The sequence below is a fragment of the Silene latifolia genome, chromosome 7 (genome assembly GCF_048544455.1).
Source record: "Silene latifolia isolate original U9 population chromosome 7, ASM4854445v1, whole genome shotgun sequence".
In the NCBI taxonomy this organism is placed as follows: Eukaryota; Viridiplantae; Streptophyta; class Magnoliopsida; order Caryophyllales; family Caryophyllaceae; genus Silene; species Silene latifolia.
The window spans coordinates 99,085,224-99,110,492 of NC_133532.1; the positions used below are offsets into that span (position 1 = coordinate 99,085,224).

At 39.5% G+C, this 25,269-nt stretch overlaps 1 non-coding gene across 1 annotated transcript; it reads right to left on the minus strand.

Moving 5' to 3' along the window:
* Window positions 1-24,943: 24,943 nt before the first annotated feature.
* LOC141593529 (small nucleolar RNA R71) lies at window positions 24,944-25,050 on the minus strand. Its single transcript, XR_012521607.1, has one exon. It is a non-coding gene; the product is annotated as a small nucleolar RNA R71 (small nucleolar RNA).
* Between the last annotated feature and the right edge of the window lie 219 nt (window positions 25,051-25,269).

Consider the following 25,269-nt stretch of genomic DNA (forward strand, 5'->3'; position numbering starts at 1 on the left):
TGAGTATCCCTTACTTCAAGGATCCCATGCAAGCATTGGAAGCCTTAGAAGCAAGTGAGGCTAAGAGCATGTATTGGGAGTTGGAGGTGGATCTCTTTGAGGCCGCTCTAGCTAACAAGGAACTTACTCGTGCACAATCCGAATTGGTGCATAATATTCTAGTGGAAGCATGTCATCCCATAGAGGATGAGCAATCCATCCTAGAGGATATTTTACAAGCTCAAGAGAAAGAGGAACCCATCATGGGATTTGAATATGATGAGGTTGATGAAAGTGAAGTTGAGTATGCTATGAGAATGGAATGTCTAATGGAGATGGAGCAAATTCTCAATGAAACTCCAAAGGAGGAAAGTAAGGCACAAACTCCTACTTTGAAACCCCTTCCCCCAAATTTGAAATATGCTTACCTTGATGAATCAAAGACCAAACCCGTGATAGTTAATGATAGACTTGATGATGACCAATTGGGAAAGTTGCTTGATGTGTTGAAACAACATGAGAAGGCTATAGGTTATAGTCTAGATGACCTTAAGGGGATAAGTCCCAACTTTTGCATGCATAGAATTCATCTAGAGGAAGACCATAGACCTACCATTCAACCCCAGAGAAGATTGAACCCCCACATGCAAGAAGTTGTCAAAGGAGAAGTCATGAAATTACTTGATGCGGGAATCATATATCCCATATCGGATTCTTTGTGGGTTAGCCCCGTCCAAGTGGTACCTAAGAAAGGAGGTACCACGGCAGTGACAAATGAAAAGAATGAAAAAATACCCACAAGAATGATCACCGGTTGGCGTATGTGCATTGACTATCGGAAATTAAACTCCGCAACAAGAAAAGATCACTTCCCCTTACCATTCATTGACCAAATGCTTGAGAGGTTAGCCTCCAACAAATTCTTTTGTTACCTTGACGGGTATTCGGGATTCTTCCAAATCCCTATACACCCGGATGACCAACATAAGATCACCTTCACATGCCCTTATGGCACGTTTGCATATAGGAGGATGCCTTTTGGATTATGTAATGCCCCCGCCACTTTCCAAAGATGCATGATGAGTGTCTTCTCCGATTACCTAGAGACCATAATGGAAGTTTTTATGGATGATTTTAGTGTTTATGGAAAGGACTTTGACTCATGTTTGCATAATCTTTCTCTTGTGTTGCAAAAGTGTGAAGATGTTAGTCTTGTTTTAAATTGGGAAAAGTGTCACTTCATGGTCAATGAAGGAATTGTCTTAGGCCATTTGATTTTGGAAAAGGGCATCGAGGTCGATAAAGCTAAAGTTGAGGTGATAGAGAAACTCCCACCTCCTGTGAATGTTAGAGGGGTGAGAAGTTTTCTCGGTCACGCGGGTTTTTATCGTCGTTTCATAAAGGATTTTTCGAAAATAGCAAAACCCCTCACTCAACTTTTGCTTAAAGATGCCCAATTCAATTCTCGACGAGTGTATTGAAGCTTAATAGAATCAAAGAAGCATTAGTCTCGGCACCAATCATTCAACCCCCGAATTGGGAGTTACCTTTCGAGATTATGTGTGACGCTAGCAACTACGCCGTTGGAGCGGTTCTTGGCCAACGGGTAGGGAGAGCTCTTCACGCCATCTATTACATAAGCAAGACCCTCGACCCCTCCCAAGTGAATTATGATACAACCGAAAAGGAGCTTCTTGCCATTGTTTATGCTTTGGATATATTCCGTTCCTACTTGCTTGGATCCAAGGTGATCGTATTTTCGGATCACCGTGCTCTCCGACATCTCTTGATAAAGAAGGAGGCAAAACCAAGATTGTTGAGATGGATTTTGCTTCTTCAAGAATTTGACTTGGAAATAAGAGACAAGAAAGGAGCCGAGAATGTAGTGGCGGATCACTTGTCAAGGATCCGGTTTCATGATGAAAATGGAGAAACCCCGATCAATGACTCATTTCCCGACGATATTTTGATGGCTATTCAAACACAACTTGAGAGGCACATCACTCCATGGTTTGCCGATTATGCCAATTATATTGTTGGAAAAGTGCTCCCTCCAAATTTGAACCACAACCAAAGGAAGAGATTCCTATTCGAAGTGAAGAGGTACTTTTGGGATGACCCAAACCTCTACAAGGAGTGTAGTGATGGGCTCTACCGGAGATGCATCCCTCAATGGGAAATCCAAGGAATCTTGGAAGGATGTCATTCATCACCCTAGGGTGGGCACCATGGAGCAAGGAGAACCGTTGCAAAAATTCTCCAATCGGGCTTCTATTGGCCTACAATGTTTCAAGATACAAGAGAATTCATCATTCATTGCGATGCTTGTCAAAGAACGGGGAATATATCTTGGAGGAACGAAATGCCACAAAGAGGCATTCTAGAGGTAGAGATCTTCGATGTTTGCGGAATCGACTACCAAGGGCCCTTTGTGACATCCAATGGGAATAAGTACATCCTTGTGGCCGTAGATTATGTTTCAAAGTGGGTGGAGGCAATTGCCACTCCAAATGATGATGCAAAAACGGTCACCAAGCTTTTCAAGAAGATAATTTTCCCAAGATTTGGAGTTCCTAGAGCGATCATTAGTGATGGAGGAACGCATTTCCATGAGAAGAAGCTTGCATCCCTTTTGACCAAATATGGTGTTCAACATCGAACCGGCTTAGGATATCATCCTCAAACAAGCGGTCAAGTGGAAATTTCAAATAGAGAAATCAAGCAAATCCTTGAAAAAGTTGTGAACAAGACTCGGAAAGATTGGAGCACAAAGCTTGATGATGCTCTTTGGGCTTATAGGACGGCCTATAAGACTCCCATAGGAGCCTCCCCCTACAAGCTTGTCTATGGAAAAGCATGTCATTTGCCAATCGAATTGGAGTACAAAGCTTATTGGGCAATCCGAGCACTTAATCTTGATCTCAAATTGAGCGGTCAAAGGAGGATGATTCAAATCCAAGAGTTGGAAGAATTCCGACTACAATCCTATGAGAATGCAAAGATTTACAAAGAAAGAACAAAATTACTTCATGATAAAAGAATTAGACAAAAGGCCTTGCACAAGGGAGACAAAGCCCTTCTATTCAATTCCCGCTACCGACTTTTTAAAGGAAAATTGAACTCTAGATGGATGGGTCCCTATGTGATAACCGAAGTTGGAAAATATGGAGATTTCGAACTCAAGGCGGAAGATGGAAGCAAGTTCAAGGTAAATGGTCAAAGGTTGAAGCCATACTATGAAGGAGCGTTTGTTGGAGAGGTCGAGGCTACCTACCTCGGGCCTCCTCCCCCTTGAAAGGACCATCTAAGGGAGAGTTTGGTGGAGTCCTCCCTAAACCACCACTTGTAAATATACTAACCCTCTAACTTGTATTTATTGCATTTGTTTTAATAAAAACATGAACTCTTTTCATGAGCGTAAGTAAGGGAGGGTTACTAATGAATTTTGAATGAAGGAAGGAACAAATTCTCAAGTGTGGGGACGCATCTAAGAGAGGAGAAGAAGTCAAAACTCGCAGCTTGAATCCGTGCGGATTCCCTGGAATCCGGCCGTCTTGCTGGAATCCGAGCGTTTAGAGGAGAAACGTCCGTCAGCTACGCTGAAAATTTGAAGATTTTTGACCGAGGTTGAATCCGAGCGTCCAACGAGGAAAACGCCCGTCTTATAGAATCCGGCCGGATTTGAAGAAAGACGCCCGTCTTTCTACCTGCGCATTTCAAAGAAAATCTCTGTAGAAGAATCCGTCCGTCTTCATAAGAAGACGCCCGTCCCATCGTAAAAGAATCCGAGCGTCTCATGCTAGGGACGCCCGTCTCTGAAGCGTCAAATTTTGGAAATTCTCGGTGTGACAGAATCCGGGCGTATTGCCCAGAATCCGCCCGTCCCGAGGAGCACGAATCCGAGCGTCTTCAGCTCGAATCCGCTCATCTTCTCACGGTGTTTTGACCCGACTTTTTCCTAATTAAAATACACCCCACCACACATACAGTGACACATCACTACTCCTTCCAATTGCACTATAAAACCCACCTTCTTATGACTCCCATACATATCCAAATCACTCTTTTTACCCACAAAATCAAAAAGCCCCAATTTTCTAGGGTTTCCAACACTCAATCAACAAGGAACATCCATACCCTTTCACAAATCAAAAGAACCCAACAAAAGAATCAAGAATGGCACCAAGGAGATCCTCTTTTAGGAATGCAAGAAGACCAAGGATGATGGGAAGTTCTTCTACCTCCCATCTCAACACCATTAGAAGGGAACATGAAGAGATTGTAGATCTCACAAGGCTTGATGATTTCTCAAATGTGGAATTCCTCAATGATGTGCAGAGATTAGTCTTCCACCGGCTTCTAAGTAAGAATATTCTTCCCACTAAATTTTTATGTCATGCTACCTTAAGGAAACTTGGGATTTTTCACCAAGTGGAAGCTCTCTTTGAGGTTTTTGGTCTTTCAACCCTTTTTCGCATGTATGAACCAACCTATCGGTCCCTTGTGCTTGAATTCTTGAGCTTTTTGAAGATTACAACCTTGAACAAAGTGATATGCATAGAGTTTAGGTTGGAGAATGTTTCTAGGATGATGACCCTTGTAGAATTCGCAAATGTGTTTGGACTTGATGTTTCGCCTACCCGAACATCGAAACCCAAAAAGTATAGTGTTGCACCTTTGTCGAGGGCCATGACGGGCCGGGATTTCATTCTTACCAAGGAATGTCTTGCTTTTCATATCCAAAACCCGATCTTGAGGCTTACATATCGATTTCTTTCGGGCACTCTCTTTGCCCGCCGAGATCCGGCAATCGTGAACCAATTAGACCTTGTGTTTATGGAATCATACCTCAACATTCAAGGGAGAGATGGGTATCACTTCAATGCACCTCTAGTTTTGCTAGAGAAATGGGCAAAGTTTAGAAATGGGGACGATGATGGAATGAAGCACATAGTGAATGGAGGACTCATAACTAGACTTGCAAAGCACTTCAACCCAAGGTTCAATGAGAACAATGAGTACACTCCACTTACGGGGAGCACGAGAATTAATGAAGATCTCCTTCTCGTCCAACACCATTGGATAACCCTTGAGGGGGTCGATAAGCGGATAAAGTGGTTGACAAAAGGAAGCGATCCGATCTATCTCCCAATGACCGATCTACCACGGATCTCCCCAAGAAGAGGAAACTTGTCCCCAATGCCCTCCTACCTCATCCCAAGTCAAACAAAGCAAGCACCACCACCCTAAAATCCACCACCACAACAACAAGAACAACAGACCCAAAATGAGAAGATAAAAGTGCCTCCCTACCCCTTTCCCTACCAACCGTATAACCATCCAAATCCCTTCATCCTCCCCCGTGACGACTTTGTCACGGGAATTTTGCAAGATTTACACTACCGTCAATACGAGACCTCCGTGGACACTTACTATGCTCTTTACCCCCAATACCATGAGATGGTTCGAAAAGGACGGATTAGTGAGGAAGGAGCTTTCCCCTCATGGGCTCAAATGGAATTGCTCTTCCCCAACTCGGAGAAAGCTAATGAAGGGGCGAACGGTCGCCAAGAGGAGGAGAGTGGCAATTCTTGTGGAGGTGACACGGTGAAGCTTGAGAGTGAGGAAGACGAATTCATGGACCCAAGTTTGAGTGATGCTTCAAAGGATATTTGGGATAGCGATATAGAGGGAGATGATGCCGATGTCTAGAAGACTACTTCATCACTAGGTGGAGCGGGCAAGAGGCACCCACCTAAGTTCAAGTGAAGTTTTCTCATCCCTCCTCTTTATTTTTCAATGTTTCATGAAAAGAAGTTTGTGTCTTGTTACCTTGTATTTTCATTAATTTTGATCATTGTTGGAGTAGTCTTAGCACCATAGAGGACTCACACCTCGGTACCATTGAGGTGTTCTCATTTTATTGTTCCCATTTTTAAAATCCAAAATGACAAATTAGTTTCATGCATTGCATAGTGTGTGCATGAACTACACCCATCCTTGGACATTAGCAATAGTGTCTCACTCGGTTTGGGGAAGTTAATGCATACACAACGGGAGGTAATATAAATTATCCTTTCCGTCATAACAAAATCCATGCATCATGTAGTGTAACTTAGTGTAGATTGCATTTAGTATAGAAATCATGCATCATCTTTGCATAATTTCCATCATTTTGGCCATTGAGGACAATGCCCATATTAGTGTGGGGATGGGAATTCTAACATTTAACTCTTATTCAAAAATCCAAAAAAATTGAAAAATTTGAAAAATCATAAAAATTTGAAAATTGAAAACCCATAAAACATGTTTATTTCCTTTTATAGTCTTGTATATATCGTCTTGTATATATTGTGTTTGGTCTATCCTTGTTCACATTGATCGACTACGCCACATCCGAGACATGAGGATATTGAAGACCGCATGGTATGATCTTTCCAATTTCCTTTTTCCTCTTTATGTTAATGACTATGTGGCTTTATTTTGATTGATGCGGTATAACAATGTGAACTTAGGACTTGCATTTAGTTTATATGTCATATTAGTTGATAGAATCACTTGCATTAGGATGTTTATATTAGTTGCATCATGGCATGTAGTTGCATGTTAGAAATGTTTTGAAAAATGCCTAATTAGGAACTTTGACAAGAGCAACTAAGCCATTACAAATACTTGTTCAACTTAAGACTTTGCCTACTAGAATGGTTGTAAAACACCCTAGATAGTGTCATACTAGTGTCTTTTGACCCATGACCCAAGGCCTAGTCAAGGGTTTGCATGTGAGTCACCTATCCAACCCCGTGATGCGATGTGGACTTGGTTAACTTGTCTAGGTGACCTTGTTTGACCTTGTGGTAAGGCAACCCAAAAATATTTTCTATCAATAAGCTTGAAGTGCTCATTTCAAAGAAGTTTTGTCATGTGGAAGTAATGTAATGCCAAGGAAACCTCAAATGTTATGAATTGTTGAAAGTTGAGAAATTTAAGTTGTTTTGATGGAGTCGTACCACTTTGATGTGCTTTGGTGCGGGATCCATTGAATTGGGCCCCCATACGGTTGTGAATTCGGCCGCCCAGAGACAGAGTGACTATCACCCCGAAAAGCTATTGTCTAGAGGTTAACCGGTTGCCTAATAAGCGATTGGCGAAAGCAAAGGACACTAGCCCGGAAGGGACAAACCCCATCATAAATTTTTGAAATGTGAAAGTGAAATGAGGACAATTTTGAATACCAGTCATATCCACCCGTTGTGAATAAAGATTTGAGCATTTCATTCCCAAAAAGCCTTTTTGTCAAGCCACTTGGTCGAGTTTGGGACGATCCATGACCTTTACTTTTGTAGAGAATTCGAGACTTGTCATGTCATATGCTACTAGCATCATAGGGATCATCATTCCACCACCATCCGATCGCTCTTGACGAAAGCATTTGGAAATTGAGGACGAAAGTAGTCTAGTTTAACACCATTTGGAGGTGATTTAGTGCCATCCTCTTAGACTTAGTAATTTGTTGAACTAGTATTTGTGAAGGATTACATGCTCTTAAATTTGTTCCTCTTTAGTGCTTCTGCCACTTGATGAGGAAGTGGCTATTCTTTTGTAGATGCATCCATTACTTGATTTTGTGTGCTTAATGTTTGGATGTGTCGCCATTTTGGCAAGACCCACCTTGCCTTGCAAGAAGGCATCCTACCTCATGGTTGTCTTGTTGTGAGTTGAAGGGGCGGAGTGAGACCCGCTAATTGTCTCATATCGGCTATATTATTAGGATAGGTTAGTATTGGTCCTAGTCTTTGTCACCTCTTTACTCGGGACGAGCAAAGGTTCGGTTTGGGGATATTTGATGTGACCATAATTAGCGCATATTTAGCCCCCGAATTAGCCTTGTTCCCATGCTTTTTAGTGCATATTTGGGTCATTTCTTATCTTTAGTTCTTTGTTTTGCATATTCTTTGAGATTTTGATCCCTTGGTAGGAAAGGAGTAAGAATCTTGCATTTTCATGGCAAAACGAGACTAAATTGATCAAATTCAATGACCAAGCATCAAGGAGAGACAAGATTAGAAGACCTTTGTACATATTATAGTAGAAGAGCAATGTTGAGAAAGGATCCTTGAGTCCCCAAGGAAATCCCCAAGGAATTTATGAAGAAAAGGGAAGAAAAGAAGAAGATGTGTTCTTTGAGTGACAATCCGAGCGGATTGTCACCAATCCGTCAAAATCCGCAGTTGCACAATCCGTGCGGCTTTGCTCTAATCCGCTCGGATTCCACCTCCACAATCCGACCGGATTCCCTTGAATCCGCTCGGATTCCAACGCCAAATTCCGCCAGTCCCGACCTTATTCCGCCGGATTCCAAAGACAAAGACGATTTCCTCTTCTCCAAGCTACAAAGAAAGAAGCCCTTCTCTCGAAAAATACCGGCTCCTCCTTGCTCAATCTAAAAAGTGTAATTACTAGTTTAGCCCTTAGTTAACCCTAATGCATCCTCCCTAATTTCCACTATAAATATCCCATTAGTCTAATTAGAGGAGCATGTTCTTCTTATCAATAATTAGTGTAGTTAATATCAATCAAATCTCTCTTTAATATTGTAATCAAGTATTAATCAAGTTTTAATCCAAGTTTTAGTTCTTTAATCTCTCTCTTGTTCATCCTTTATTTTGGGTAATTGAAGATTATTTGGGTTATTATTGGGAAATTGACAACCTCTCAATCAAGCATTCAAGTACTTCTTTTATCTTTGCTTTATTATTGGAATCATTAGTAGGTATAATTCTCTTAATCCCTTTTTAATTATTGCTAATTACTTTTATTTGTTCATCATGTTTCATATTGTTGGTATGATTGACAACCTTGCTAGCATGATCAACATGATAATGAGTGAGTAGTCTCTTAGCTAGGGTTAAATGGGCGATTAGGGGAAACCAACATGGGGAATGATTCATGCTTAAATTAATATGCTTTCATGTTTTATTTGCTTGCTTGTTTTGATCTCAACTCATGCAAATGTTATGTTTGATGAAATGCTAAGCCTATGAATCCTTGCATTTACTATCATCACCTATCTTTTCAATGAGACTTGTAAGACATAACCCAACTCGAGTCTCATTAGACCATGCATGTTGTTGAGTAGGGAAGATTAAGTCGACTTGTAGGTGTTGTACAATCTAATCGATTCGGCTCCGGGACCCAAACTTTCCTAGGATTGTAAGATATAACCTAACTCAATCCATCACAACAATAATTGCTTGCTTATAATTTGAGAACATGTTTGTATGATCATGTCCCATGATTCCCCTATGATCCCATGACACCCTAGTGCTTTTAATCAATTGTTTACACCCCTTTTTAATTCATCTTGCTAGTTTATTTTCATTGCTATTTTAGTTTAGTGACCTTCTACATCAATCCAATTTGTGACACCCGTAAGACACCACTAGTTGCAATAGGAATCTCATTTCAACTCTCGTCCCTTGGGATCCGACCTTTACTTGCCTCTTTACTAATTGTAGAGTTGTTTGTGAAGTTATAAATTGTGTTTTGATTCGACCGTGACCCAACGACCACATCTTTAATTGTGAACACGAAACGGACTCGCATCAGTGACACCAACCACAACCCGAATGTATGCAGGCAAAAAGTAATTGAATTTCATATATGTGCAATTTAATGAACATGTTATGCAAGGAGTAACTACTCACAATCCTACATGAATTTGTCATAAATGACACCAGTTTTAAGGCTCTAAAACTTAGAAATTATGAGTGGGTTGCGAAAATTTCAGGTTAAATCTATTTGTTCAGGTAAAATTCAATATTAACTCGTAGATATGCACAAGACAAAGCTAAAAGATATTAATTTTTACAAGGCTTAAGTAAAAGGGAGTAAAAGTAGTGCAATTTCATCATTGAAATCTACCGTTCCGACTCAACCTATATGCAAACGTAAACGTGAATATTTTTGAATTTAATAAAATATTTAATTTTTATGAGATTTTTGAATTTAATAAAAATAAACAACAATGCATAGAGAAATTAAACCTGATAACAGAAATGCAATAAAACATAAATGCAGACACAGATATTGATGCATAACCTCCCCAAACCAAACCGTACAATGCCCTCATTCTACCCTAAAATAGGGAAAGGAAATGCAAACTGAAAAGGAGAGAGTGAAGCTACGGGAAACTCACAGAAATACGCGAAGTAGGGACCTCCCCAAACCAACCAGCAACATGGGATGTCGCTAATAGCTCCTTAACAGCGTCACAGGAAGCGAATCCAAACAACGAACTCCATGGTACTCGATCGAGAGGATATAGTACTCGGTCGAGTACATTGGGCTGCATAAACGGTCGATCGAGGAAAGGGAACTACTCGATCGAGATGGTAGTTTCTGTGGATGCTCGATCGAGGAGAAGAAGCGTTCGATCGAGGGAGTAAGTCACTCGATCGAGTAAAAATTACTCGATCGAGAACTCCTTATTGCGCAACTCTTAGGCGTCAAGGAAACACCTGTAAAGACACAAATAGAAACAAAAAATACGACCAAAAACCAAACTTAAATTGTTCACAGTCTATGGTTTAAAAACCAATTATTACACACACAGCAAAAACTGAAATGTAAATTAACTAAAAACTTAAACTCCGGGTTGCCTCCCGCATAGCGCTATTTTCAGACAGGTCCCAGCTCGACCTTCCTCTTCTTCATCCAATTGCTCCAGTTGGTCACAATCAAAGCAACTCAAAGCTCTTAGCAGAAGATCATAAATCTGCGCATGTGCTACACAAGAGCATAAGTAGCACCAAAATAAAGAAGGAGCATATGAAAGCAATCTAAAGTACCGTCTCAGCCTAACAAATTTTCGATGACAATTATGGTGAAACATTATTAGCTCATTTGCCCAACTAGGAGGGGGTGTAGGATTGAAACATAAGGTGTAGGATTGAAACATAAAGCATAAGTCATATGAGATAATGTACTATTAATACCAATAATAATGAAATTATCGTTAACTACCTCAGGTTGGTCGCTCCTAACGTCGGAATCATTGACAAAAGAGTGTATTACCTCTTCCGTGCTAGGAACATTCACTAACTCAGCTACCTCTCATTCCCCTTCTTTGTGGGTTCTATCCCGTATATTGCAGCCTCTAGAGCATCCAGCTCGGATTTCCAAATGGGGGATTGACCATAACCATTGTCTTCTTCCAAATCGTCATCTGAAATGGATCTAGATGACAAAGCATTGCTCTCCGTGGCCATATCACTCGATCGAGAATGTATAGTGCTCGATCGAGGAGTTTCTTCATAAAAAATACTCGATCGAGGAGTACTAACCATTCGATCGAGTTGTTCTTCTTCAGCAGTACTCGATCGAACACTCACATCCGGTCAATCGAGCAAATCCTCCTCCAAATTGTTCGATCGAGTGGTGGAATCTGCTCGATCGAACTCCTGATGCTGAACGGTGGTGAAATATTCGAGAAAAGCTTCACCTTCATTAGCACCTTCAATTTCCGAGTCATATATGTCCTCATCATCAATAGACAACTCAGGTCTTTCATGGGCCAGACTACTGTCAGTAAAAACAGCATATACCGTCTCTGAGTCCCTAGAATCCGACTCGACAGCTAATTGAGCTAGTTGAAATTCAAGTAGCTTGAGGTGAGCCTCCCTAGATTTCTCGGTTTCTTACATTTGAAGTACAAGTGCCTTCACCATAGACTTCAATTAAGCAGTCTCTTCTTTCAAATTATCAAGATGAAGAGCTTGTTGTTGCGGTGGCCAAATAAAAGGAGGCTTGGGATAGCCTCGTTGCTGAAGCGGATGTGGCAGAACATACGCAAAGGATTGACTAGCTTGTGTACGCTGCCTAAACGCATAGACTTTATCATTCCCTATCAAGCAAATAACAGCTTCGTGCCCAGCAGCACCACATCTCTGACAATAAACAACCTGTCGTGCCATAGTATGGAACATAGGTGGAAGATCAAAGGTACTCAAGCCTTCCCTTTGCTGATCTTTTACCTTGAACTGTCTAGGTTGGACCTGTAGGGCCTATCAAAACAATAATAGAGAAAAAGATGAGAATTGCCTCAAGGAATAAATTCCTTGAGGCTAAATACAAACAAAAATAAACAAGCAAATAAAATAGTTGCCTCCCGGCAACGACGCCTTAAAAATTTGACACACTGCCGCAACCCTATCAAAAATAAAACCAATGGCTCTACTAATACATCGTAGGTAAGTCGGGTATCGTATCCACAAGGAGGCGGTCACTATCTACTCGTTAATTCAGTCTGTCTAAGGTCACAAGATGGGGGTTTGAGTATTTGAACTAAACTAATAAAAGCAAGGGTCGAGAGAAAATAAAGAGAGAGAGATGCCAGGATGTCGGGTTATCATTATTGGAGTATGTGTCACTGAAAATGATGCGATCACAATTGTCGATCATGATGATCACATGTTTAAATCTCATATTTAAGAATACAAGAGGGAAAGTAATATTTTACAGTCAACTGGTCCACACATATCGGTAATGATTGGCTGACTAGAGTTTGACATTACTATCGTGCGACGGTGGTGATCGATTGATACCCGAGGTCATACCTATAGGGAAATACTCTTAATTGATCATTTAATTAATCGTATGCCGATACGAGTTAATTAAATTGCTTAAAATTGACGGATAATTTTGTGAGTAAAATTAACGTGTCTCATTGTAATTTGATTAAATAAGATACGGTCTAAGTAATCGAATTGTTTTATTACTTAGATTAATTTATTATTTATGAAAGAATTAAAAATAGAATGAATAATTTATTATAAATACAAGTTGTTGTAGTTTATAATCATATGACCCATTTGTTGGAAATCTATATCTCATTACTATACATATTCATATATGTTTCAAATTAATTTAGTCATAAAATTAAATGTTGATCTTATGCATGCAAACAATAAGTAAATATTAAGAAGAAATCATCATCTTACATTGAAGATTTCGGATTATTGGGCAACAACAAGATCTCCTTTTTGTTAGTTCTTGAGCTACAATGAATATAAGGATGATCCTCCAAAAATCCCAAAGTAGAGATTCTCCTCTTGATTGCACCCAAGATTATCCCTTATCCCCACTAAATAATATTAGCTAGATATTAGTTTAGTAGTTTACCTTAAAATTGATTACTAACACTCATATATTACACTAATAATTTTAGTAATCTTTTATGAACAATTTGAATCAAAAATCTCATGTTTTGATGAAGATTAAAGAGAGAGAAGAGAGCATAATTCATGAACCTTTTGCATGTGATATATTAGAATGAATAATAAGAGAAATTAATCCTCTTCATGGTGGAGGGTTCACGGTTGGAGTGGAGTATAGGGCATCTACTTTCCACTTTTTTGTTTTCACAAGAAAATAGATGTGTAAGAGTAGGTGTAAGGCTATTAGGTATATGCATCATTGTTTTAATTTTATCACATAAAATAAAATAACCACAACCCACTAACTCCTCCTCCATTTCGGTTTACTCATAATATGGACCACCATTTTATTTTGTCAATTGTCACACAATATGTCACATGTAGTATGATACATGTTATTAATTAATTTAATGCATATTTATCACATAAATATCATTTCATGAATTAATTAAATTACATCCAATAAATTGACTAGTGATACTTGATCACATAAATAAAATGGGTCATGTAATTATAATTCACAACATTTTGTAATTATAATTAACCATTCATTCTTATCTCTATTGTTTCTCAAACAATAAACAATTTTAGTAACAAAGCATTTTATTACTAAAATAAATCTTATTTAATCCCATTACAATAAGATAATTATTCTCTCTCACAAATCGAATTGTTCAATTTTAAGGAATTGATCAACTTGCATCGTCATACAATTAATTAACTTTACAGATAAGGGCATCATCCTTTAGGTGTGACCTTAGGGATCAATCGACCACCACCGTCCCCACGATAACGTCAAACTCTAGCAAGCCAATCGTTACCGATTAATGTTGATCAGTTGACTATAAAATGAATCATCCCTTACGTATTCTTAAAATGATATTTAAACATGTGATCAATATGATCGACAATTGTGATCGCATTATTGTCGGAGGACACATATTCCAACAATCTCCCACTTGTCCTCGACAAGTGTGCGTCACCATTTCTCTTGTCCTATTACTATCTCCCACTCCATGCAAGGTGTCTTTCGGGTCGTACTTGCAAGTGATCATATCGAGAGTGGTTTCCTCGATCTGGAGAATAACTGATTGACCGGAATTTATCTACCATAGATACCTTCCGAGCGTGGCCACGCATTTCCAGTTCATTACTCCTCGAGTGGCCCTGAGATATTGTTTTAACCCTGACAAGGGGGTGGACAATTCCTATCGCACTTATTCCCTTCGACTAGCCACAGCCATCATAACCCAAAATATGCCCATTTGACCCCATTTACGAAGGTCGTAGTAACACAAATCAAAGTTAATCTGAAACTGTGCCACCTTAGGCGAACAGTTTTTAGTCAAAAGAATCGACTCATTAGAATACTATAGTAGCTCTCGCCACGACCAGGCTATATAAATTTGCCATAATTCTATAAGCGGTCCTTTGCCCGACAAAGTGTTCCTAATGATCTGCCTATGTGATCGACTAGTCATCTCACATGACTCTATGACACTTGAACTTGCCATCAATCGCATCACACTCTAGTCACTTCGAGACGTCACCTCATACAAGTGGCCATGGGCGAATACCATGTTAATCCGGGTTCACTTTAACGGGTTTCAATGTTGTCTCTACAACCCGTTTGGATGTAACAAAGTATAAAAGAGTTTTTAGATTTAAAAACTCGAACGACAAATGTGATTATCAAATGAATAGTCAATACCTGATTACTACTTCATAATTTTATAATCCATTTTCATCTTATATGTAGTTTTTCATCTCAATGCAATTGAAATGACATATGACATGACTCATCATGTTAAGCCCATGAGAAGGCTTTGGTTAGTAGGTTTTATCAACTTCTTGTACCTTACCCAACCTTACTACATACTAGTTTTCCTTTGTAATGTATACATTTGCATTACAAAACTTTCTGAGTACGTGTCTAGATTCAATCAAGACATAGGCTTTCTTGCCTTAAAATAGCTCCCCTTTGTTTTCACGATTGTGCGGAACTCATCCCTCTTGCACATCCCATGATTGCAAGTGTACTCAATTTCCGTTGTAAATATTTCTCATTGTTCTTCATTGTAACACCCCCATACTCCAAGTGCCTTACCAGGACCACCCAGGTATAAGGATGTTACCATCTCGGTTACCCGAGGCAATGATAATCAAATAAACAATAAAGAAACAACGTTTAAATAGAAATACTTTAGTGAACGGTTACAATCTCAAAACCGAAACCAAAAGTACGAATACATGTTCTCAAACTGACTGTCTACTGATTTAACTGAAATGTTTATGAAAACTACTAAGCTACAATGGAAGACTTCTATCATCGACGTGGCACATCCCAGCTATCCCAGTACTCAACTCATACCTGCTCCATATCTGCTCACCATCCCCGAATGGATCACCGCAGGTTTTAAAACAATAAACGGGGTCAGTACTATTTACATAATTTACATAACCAACAATACAGTAGCCAATACAGCTCAAACAATCATACACAATCATCCACTCCACTCCATCTCCGTCACCGACTGTCCACCGGACCAGCTACCGCCGGTGGGAGACGGCCGTACCCACCAAATCCCCGCTCATCATACCGAGCGATAACCCTGTCCCATTAATGTGCACATCCCCTTCCGTGGCGGGTTCCACGAAGGGCGAAACTAGGGCGTGAAGCCACTCCCGCAAGTGACTCCACTCAGCCGAGAACGCATCTCGAGAACCAGAGACAAACAATCACATTCACAATACAATATCACAACCGTCTGAATCAATCAACAACACTAACTACAAAGACAATCACCACACATTATGTAAGTAATCGAGTAGGAAACCCTACCCGGAAAGCACAACTATCGAGACGGTCTCAACAATTTTGTATCAAAAAGCCTCTTCTACAAATCCTCCTCCTATCATACATACACATAATTACTACCAATCATACAAACAACAAAACCCCCAAATCCCCCAAACTAGGGTTTAACCTGTGGGAAATAAATCTGTATACTTCCCTTAAACTAGAAGGATTATAAGGATTTAATAAAGATGATCTAAGGTCATAAAATAAAAGACATAAACATAAGTAAAAATATTTAGAATTAACCTTCGGTCCTAGCAAATATGGCCTAAGAACAATATCAAAATTGATATTCGCCTATTAGTTGCACCCAAGACAGTCTGAGATATGCCCTTTGATTATGCTAGAAATCAATCTAAAATTTTCTGTAAAATTTAATTGTCTTTGTGTTCTTGTGATGAGAAAGAGGAGGCTAGGTCAAGAAAAAGCATTAGGGTAGAAATAATTCTCTACCTTTCTTTTTATACAGACCGAAACTTGGAGTCAATTAGGAAAGATAAAAATCTCCTAATATTCGGCCAAGCTGACCGAAATAAGGACTAAAATTCTCCTTATTTTGGTCTTTCCAAAAATATAAAATATGTGTTGAATTGTCATCTACTGATGATCGAACACATGACCTCTTGGTATGTGTACCCTCACTATTACCACTATGAGACATTCAGCTTGTTGATATTAAATACAACTGATTATATTTAATTACGAATTAACAGATTAATTCGTCCAAGCTAACATTATATATATTTAATTAAATATAACTTATTATATTTAATTTACGAATTGATAGTTAATTCGTCTCAACTTACTATTATTTAATTTTATTAAATAATTATCTCATCAACACATTGACTAACTTTTTAGTCATTTTGGGCATCAATGTAATTATATTTCTATAACCACATTTCTCAAGCACGTCCTATAGGTGTGACCTTTAGGGACCAGTTGATCACCGCCATCTGTATGATAATAACGTCAAACTTTCTAGCAAGCCAACCGTTATTAGGTAAACGTTAATCAACTGATTAAATATACGAAGTATACCCTTGTGAACCTGTAAGAGATTTACAAATGTTATCACACTAATTTGTGGAGGACACAAGCTCCAACAAACTCCCACTTATCCTCACAAGTGTATGTGCGATAACCGATTCTCATATCCTTTAAAATTTCTCCCACTCAATGTAAAACAATTTGCAAATCCGAATTCACAAAGGTCGTATTTTACAAGCGATCAATATCAAGAGTGGTTTCCCCGACTAGAGAGTAACTTAACTGATAAACGAATCAACATTCGAGCATGGCCATGCATTTCAGTTACAACTCCTCGAGTGGCCCTGAGAAATAACTATACCTGATAAGGGTTGGATATTTTCTCAACTCGAATCATGCAGATGTAAACACAGTATGAAATGACCCAGAAAAAATCTACTTAGCCCCAGTTATGGTAGACCGTGAGAAAGAAACCAAAGTCACCAAAAAACTGCCTTAATCTCAAGAGACAGTCGATAGTCAAAAGAATCGACTCTAGGAACACAATGGATGTCCTATCCACGACCTGGCACCGAATGTTATTAAACATTTAGGACTCCATGACGTTGTCATAAAAAGTTGTCCTACGAGGTATCGTCATAATCTCGCATCTGTGATCGATCAGTCAACCGTTTGACTTATGGCTCGTTGAACCCACCATCAATCGACTGCACAATATAATAGCCGGAGTTATCAGCTCACATTGGCTATTACGGACCAAAACAAATATGGCGTTCAATGTTGTCAGTACAATCCACATGAAAAACAAAATATTATATATATAAAACGATGAAGTTATAAATAATATATGAAAAAGATAATGTATCAAATCCATAATGAAGTACTACAACTCTGGAACATGTTTAATTCCCATGGAATTAACATGCCCTACATGCTTATCATAATTCAACGATTCAGTAGTAGAATCTGCTACAACACACTAAGAGTGAAGACGAACCCGGATCGAGATCTCGTTTGGAAGCTAGCATCTGCACAGAACAGGATTGCGCATAGCTTAGTATCTCCTCCATAAGTAATACCCAATCCATAGTCCTCTGTAGGTACCTGGATTCTTTTGGTACCGACTCGTCATACTCTATGCATATTCCACGTCTGGACGTGTGCATATCATGGCATACATGATCGATCCTATTGCAGATGTATAAAGAATACGACTCATGCGTTCAACCCCTTCAGGCGTCGTGGGTGACTGAGACTTACTCAACTGCATCTCAGACGTCATTGGAAGGTTCCCCTTCTTGGAGTTGGTCATGCTGAACCTCTCAAGAATCTTATCCAAATAAGACTCCTCACTAAGTGATAACGTCCGTCGTGATCTATCTCGGTAGATACGGATTCCAAAAATACGCTGTGCCTCACCCAGATCTTTCATCTGGAAATGGTTCTTCAACCATTCTTTAACCGAAGATAGGAGAGAAATGTCATTCCCAATCAAGAGTATGTCATCGACATATAATATCAAGAATACAATCTTGCTCCCACTCGACTTTGATATATAAGCATGGTTCTTCGACCGATCGAGTGAAACCATACTCTTTTATCACTTGGTCGAAACGATGATTCCAACTCCGAGAAGCTTGCTTAAGTCCATAAATGGAACGCTTAAGCTTGCATACTTTTTTAGGATGTTTAGGATCTATGAAAGCTTCGGGTTGCACCATGTACAACTCTTCCTCCAAATAACCGTTTAAGAAGGCGGTTTTCACATCCATTTGCCAAATCTCATAATCATGAAATGCGGCAATCGCTAAGATTATCCGAATGGAACGTAACATGACTACAGGTGCAAAAATCTCATCATAATGCAATCCTTGCACTTGAGTGAAACCTTTTGCCACAAGTCGTGCCTTGTAGATATCTGGTTGCGCGTCTACAGAATGCTTTATTTTGTAAAGCCATTTGCACTGTAGAAGTTTTACCTTATTAGGTAAATCAACTAGATCCCATATGTTATTCTCATACATGGAGTCCATCTCGGATTGCATGGCTTCGAGCCATAGCTTTGAGTCGGAACAGGCCATAGCACCTTTATAGGTTGCGGGTTCATTACTTTCTAGAAGTAAAAAGTCATTCTTCTCGACCATACCAATGTATCATCGGAGGATGAGAGTCTCTACCCGACCTCCTAGGTTCCTCGGGAATATTAACCGTATCATCAGTTGGAGGTACAGCTTCCTCCATCTGTTCCTCGGTTGTTAGTTTGGAATCTCCGACACTCGAAGGTTCTATTACTCGACTTGTTCTCGAGAAATTCTTTCTCTAAGAACGTCGCACTAGCCGCAACAAAAACTCGATGTTCGGTTGGCGAATAGAAGTAATGACCAAATGTTTCTTTTGGATAACCTATAAAGTATGTCTTGACCGATCGCGGGCCGAGCTTATCCTCGTGTCTCCACTTGACATAAGCCTCGCAGCCCCAAACCCGAATAAAGGACAAGTTAGGTCTTTGTTCCCTTCCACATTTCATATGGAGTCTTGTCGTGACTTTAGACGGACTTGTTAAGTATAAGAGCGGTGACAAAAGAGCATAACCCCATAATGAATCGGCACTATGGTGTGACTCATCATGAATCGAACCATATCAAGTAAGGTTCGATTTCTCCGTTCGGACACACCATTCAATTGAGGTGTTCGGTGGAGTTAACTGCAAAACGATTCCACAGTCTTTTAGGTGTTGATCAAACTCATTTGAAAGATATTCGCCACCACGATCTGAATGGAGTGCTTTAATCTTTCTACCCAGTTGGTTCTGTACCCTATTCTGGTATTCCTTGAATTTCTCAAAGGACTCACTTTTATGCTTCATTAAGTAGACATATCCGTATCTACTCAAATCGTCCGTGAAAGTGATAAAATATCTATAGCCATCTCTAGCGGTAATTGACATAGGTCCACATACGTCCGCATGTATGAGTCCTAAAAGGTCACTAGCGCACATTCCAACACCTTAGAAGGAAATTCGAGTCATCTTGCTAATGAGACATGATTCACACGTGCCATATGCAGAAAATCCGAATGAGGGAATAGTCCCATTATCGACGAGTTTCTTTACGCGTTTCTCATTTATGTGTCCCATTCGACAATGCCATAGATAGGTTTGATCTTTGTCACCAATCTTTAATTTCTTATTATTCATGTGTAATATTTCCGTGGTTTGATCTAAGATATAAATTCCATTCATGGCGCTTTTGCCATAAATCATTTCATTAAAAGAGAAAATACCACTATTATCCTTTATTGAAAATGCAAAACCGTCTTTAGCTAGTATGGAAACAGAAATAATATTCTTAGATAAACTGGGTACATAGTAACAGTTATTTAAAGATAACTCAAAACCACTAGGGAGTTGGATTACATATGTTCCCTTCGAGGCAAAGCCTACTCGTGCTCCATTCCGACTCGCAGTCCACATCACCTTTTTCGAGAGGTATGATGTTCTTTAGGCCCTGCAAATGATTACACAGATGAGAACCACAACCAGTATCTAGTACCCAAGTTCCAAAACTTGCATGGTTAATCTCAATCATATGAATATAAGATGACATACCAACAGGAACGACGCGGCCTGCCTTAATGTCCTCACGGTAGACGAGACAGTTCCTCCTCCAATGTCCAGTCTTGTGACAATGGTGGCACTCTATGTCACCGCCCTTGCTCTTTGTCTTGCCCTGTGAGCCACTAGGCTCACCAGGTGCACTCTTACCGTTTCCTGGCTTCTTAAACTTTGGCTTACCTACAGCTAGGTCGCCATGAGCCTTGCCCTTACCTTTACTCTTGTTGTGAATCGTGAGAACATCCTGCTTCATGCTCCCACTCAATTTCATATCCTTCTCGGTCTGTACGAGAAGGGAGTGTAGCTCATGAGGACTCTTTTTCAAGTCATTCATGTAGTAGTTCGCCCTGAAAAGGGCAAAACCATCGTGAAGAGAATGAAGCATTCGGTCAATGACAATGCTCTCACCGATTCTACAATTCGTGACTCCGATTTCTCGACATTCTCAATCATGTGAAGAATGTGTGGGCAAACCGGTTGGCCCTTCTGGAGTTTCGCATCAAAGAAGCGACAGGTATGCTCATATGTAACGATTCTCGGTGCCTTTGAGAACTCGTTAGTGAGCGTGGTGAAAATCTTGTTTGCACCTTGGGCAATGAAGCGTCTCTGCAAATTGGTTTCCATTGCAAAGATGAGTACGTTCTTTATCGCACCTGCTTCCATAACGAAATCACTATAAGCGAGTGACTCGTTGGCTCTGCATTGGGGCACAGGTTGACCGGCAATGGCTCGATTAAATACCCGAGCTTACCGTCGCAGTGGCAGCATTCCGTAGTGCCGCCTCCCGTCTGCAAAATTGGACCCATCATTCTTGATCGAGTGAACTCGATTCATTTGGTCCATGAACATTTTAAGCCGGGACGAACGATCTAGTGTGGCACTAGGCATTGGGATTGCGTTATTTCCAGCCATTTGTTGTAACAAGATTATTGATAATAAGCGTGTTCTACATCTGCGAAAGAAGAATAAAATAATAAGCATGTGCATCGTTTTTATTTTAAGTCTAATGAACTAATGTCATAACGCGAAGACTAAAAAACATTTATACAATTGACCTCCCTCAAGAATTATATAAATGACCCCAAGACTCAATTCTCTGTAAATTGATAAGCTAACCTGTTAGCTAATTCTACCGTTAGAATTCTTGGTCGATAAATTTCTGTAAATACTATCTTTAGTCCATCATAATCACGAGAAACTCTTCGGACTACAATGTTGAGGTAAACTAAGTCAACACAACTACTTACCCAACGTAGAAGGGGTCATATTAGGCCTACCGACGAAGAAGGGATTCATAGATGTTTGCCCTTATAAAGACTAATCTCAATTTCCGTTTTAGAGGAAGATCCCATCAACTTTTTAATTCATTTTAAGTGAACTATAATCTAGCACGCGTGAATGATTTAAACTAAGGTGATGGCTTAAAGACAGTGACATCTGCATGTCCATGAAAACTAACATACAACCTATATGAGTCAATTTTCATGCATATTAGTAGTAGGTGGTTTGGTTTTAGGCGGAATATGATGCAATTACTAACATGTTAATGAAAAGCAATAAAATGAAAACGTAAAAAAAAATACAGTAAAAGTCCTAGTGTGGCCTATCCTATCAAAATGAACAATAAATACAAGTTTGGAATCCATCCTTGGACCCGAGAAGCTTGTCTTGATGTTCCATCTTGATCCATGTAGCGGGAGTGAGCTTGAATCTTCATCTTTAGTCTTCTTTGAAATTACAATAAATAAAATTACATAATTGACCTATTAATTACATTCTAATTTCAAAAACCCAAAACTAAAATAAAGGAGATTCGAGATCTCATAATTTGATGTGACCATAATTGGCGCATATTTAGCCCCCCCGAATTACCATTGTTTCCATGCTTTTTAGTGCCTATTTGGGTCATTTCTTATCTTTAGTTCTTTGTTTTGCATATTCTTTGAGATTTTGATCCCTTGGTAGGAAAGGAGTAAGAATCTTGCATTTTCATGGCAAAACAAGGCTAAATTGATCATATTCAATGACCAAGCATCAAGGAGAGACAAGACTAGAAGGCCTTTGTACATAGCATAGTAGAAGAGCAATGTTGAGAAAAGGATCCTTGAGTCCCCAAGGAAATCCCCAAGGAATTCATGAAGAAAAGGGAAGAAAAGATGCTGCCAGACAATCCGAACGGATTGTACACAATCCGTCCGTCCGCCCAAACCCAATCCGAGCGTCCCTCAAAGGAATCCGCTCGGATTCCCCCTCGCCAATCCGAGCGTCTTGTCCAAGGATCCGCTCGGATTCTCCAGCCCAGATCCGGCCGTCCCGACTCCCATCCGCACGGATTTCAGTACAGCACGTTTTCATTCTTCAAGCCACGATAAGAGAAGCCCTTCTCTCGGAGAATACCGGAGTCTCCTTGCTCAACTTAAAAAGTGTAATTACTAGTTTAGCCCTTAGTTAACCCTAATGCATCCTCCCTAATTTTCACTATAAATACCCCATTAGTCTAATTAGAGGAGCATGTTCTTCTTATCAATAATTAGAGTAGTTAATATCAATCAAATCTCTCTTCAATATTGTAATCAAATATTAATCAAGTTTTAATCCAAGTTTTAGTTCTTTAATCTCTCTCTTGTTCTTACTTTATTTTGGGTAATTGAAGATTATTTGGGTTATTATTGGGAGATTGACAACCTCTCAATCTAGGATTCAAGTACTTCTATTATTCTTGCTTTATTATTGGAATCATTAGTAGGTATAATCTCTTAATCCCTTTTTAATTATTGCTAATTACTTTCATTTATTCATCATGTTTCATTATGTTAGTATGATTGACAACCTTTCTAGCATGATCAATATGATAATGAGTGAGTAGTCTCTTAGCTAGGGTTTAATGGGTGATTAGGGGGAAACCAACATGGGGAATGATTCATGCCTAAATTAATATGCTTTCATATCTTATTTGCTTGCTTGTTTTGATCTTAATACATGCACATGTTATATTTGATGAAATGCTAAGCCTATGAATCCTTGCATTTACTATCATCCTCTATCCTTTCAACTTGACTTGTAAGACATAACCCAACTCGAGTCTTGTTAGACCATGCATGTGTTGAGTAGGAAAGATTAAGTCGACTTGTAGGTGTTGTACAATCTAATCGATTCGGCTCCGGGACCCAAACTTTCCTAGGATTGTAAGATATAACCCAACTCAATCCATCATAACAATAATTGCTTGCTTATAAATTGAGAACATGTTTGTATGATCATATCCCATGATTCCCCTATGATCCCATGACACCCTAGTGCCTTTAATCAATTGTTTACACCCCTTTAATTCATCTTGCTTGTTTATTTTCATTGTTATTTTAGTTTAGTAACCTTCTACATCAACCCAATTTGTGACACCCCTTAGACACCACTAGTTACAATAGAAATCTCATTTCAACTCCCGTCCCTTGGGATCCGACCTTTACTTGCCTCTTTACTAATTGTAGAGTTGTTTGTGAAGTATAAATTGTGTTTTGTATCGACCATTGACCAACGACCACATATGCTTAATTTGTGAAACGAAATGGACTCGATCAAAAATGGCGCCGTTGCCGGGGACGGTGTTTAGTTGATTTAAGATTTCTTTTATTGTTTTTAGTTGTGTCTTTTTCACCTTGGGGAAGTAAAACTCCTCAAGGTTTGTTCTAATTGTTTTCGAGTTGTTTGATATTTTGCATGTCTAGAAGGTTACAAAGAGATTTGTTACCTTTTGACCGTGAAATCGAAAGAACCTTGACGAATAATAGGAGACTTGTTAGGAGGAATTTGGGAGGTGTTGGTGAAGTTGTTCAACCCACTAGTGAGTTTGTCAATCCTTTCGCAATAGAAGGAGAAGAAAATCCATTAAACAATACCACACAAAATCCACCTACAATGCCTAAATTCTCGTCACACTCTATACCCACCGAGGAGGATCTACCAAATGGTACTCCTACACCACAACATCTTACCGGAAACTTTATTGCCAAGTCCGCCTTCATCCAACTAGTTGAGAGGAGCCAATTCGGGGGAATGCCTAGTGAGGACCCTCATTCTCATATGGAAACCTTTTGCGATTATTGTGAAGCTATCTCTCAAACAGGCGTGACTCAAGACCAAATAAGATGGGTCTTATTTCCTTTTTCGTTAATCGGCACCGCAAAGCAATGGTTGAAGGGCCTTGATAAGGCCACCCTTGGAATAGATTCTTGGAAGAAGCTAGCTCTAGCTTTCTACAAAAAATTCTACCCGCCGGAAAAGACCAATATGCTAAGAGCTCAAATTACGGGTTTTAAGCAAAGGGATGAAGAATCTTTGTATGAAGCTTGGGAGCGGTTCAAAGGTATTTGTCGCTCATGTCCTCACCATGGACTTAGCGAATGGTTTTTAGTGCAACAATTTTGGAATGGTTTATATGAAGATTCAAGGAACATTCTCAATATGGGATCAAATGGAATGTTCACCGAAGTTGATGACAATCAAACATGGAACAAGATTGAGGAAATGGCGGTCCATAATTCACAATATAGTAGGCCTCGCAAGGCTACTAGAGGAGGAAAGTATGAAGTGGACACCGTTACTCAATTGGGTGC